The sequence below is a fragment of the Myotis brandtii genome, unplaced genomic scaffold (assembly GCF_000412655.1).
Source record: "Myotis brandtii unplaced genomic scaffold, ASM41265v1 scaffold703, whole genome shotgun sequence".
Taxonomy (NCBI): Eukaryota; Metazoa; Chordata; class Mammalia; order Chiroptera; family Vespertilionidae; genus Myotis; species Myotis brandtii.
In genome coordinates this window covers 410,247-411,445 of record NW_005370760.1, presented here as the reverse complement: position 1 = coordinate 411,445, position 1,199 = coordinate 410,247, and positions in this window count along the sequence as shown.

Below are 1,199 nucleotides of genomic sequence, written 5' to 3'. Positions count from 1 at the left end.
AAAAAAAAAAAAAACATGACCCATATATTTGCTGTCTACAAGAGACCCACCTCAGAATAAGGGGCTCACAAAGACTGAAACTGAAGGGATGGAAAAATATCTATCATGCAAATGGAAATGAAAAAAAAAGGTGGGGTAGCAATACTTATATCAGACAAAATAGACCTCAAAGTGAAGGCCATAACAAGAGATAAGGAAGGCCACTTCATAATACTAAAGGGATCGATACAACAACAGGATATAACCCTGATAAACATATATGCACCCAATGCAGGAGCACCCAAATACATAAAAAACTCCTGGAAGATATCAAGGGAGAGATCAACAATAACAGAATCATAGTAGGGGACTTTAATACACCACTGACATCCCTGGGTAAATACTCTAGACAAAAAAATCAGCAAAGGAACAGCAATCCTAAATGACTCACTAGATTAGATGGACTTAATTGACATCTTCAGCACATTTCACCCCAAATCCACAGAATATACGTTCTTCTCAAGTGCACATGGGACATTTTCAAAAATAGACCACATATTGGATCACAAGCAAAGCCTCACCAAATTCAAGAAGATTGAAATTATATCAAGCATTTTCTCAGACCACAATGGCATAATAGAAATAAAGTAAAATAAAAACAATCCAAAAAATTCCAACACATGGAAGCTGAATAGCATGCTATTAAACAATGATTGGGTTACTAAAGAGATCCAAGAAGAAATTAAAAATATCCTGGAAACTAATAACAATGAAAACACAACAATCCAAAATCTATGGGACTCAATGAAAGCAGTCCTGAGAGGGAAGTTTATAGCTCTACAGGCCTACCTCAAAAAAACAAGAAAAAATGGTAATAAATCATCTAACTCTACAATTCAAAGAATTAGAAAGAGAGCAACAAGAAAAGCCCAGAGTGAGCAGAAGGAAGGAGATAATAAAAATCAGAGCAGAAATAAATGACAGAGACAAAATAACCAAACAAACAAACAAACAAAAAACAACAACAATACAAAAGATCCATGAAACCAAGAGCTGGTTCCCTGAAAGGATAAACAAGATTGATGAGCCTCTAGCCAGGCTTACCAAGAAGCAAAGAGAGAGGATCCAAATAAACAAAATCAGAAATAAAAGAGGCGAAATAACAACAGGCCCCACAGAAATACAAAGGATTGTTAAAAAATACTATGAACAACCCTATT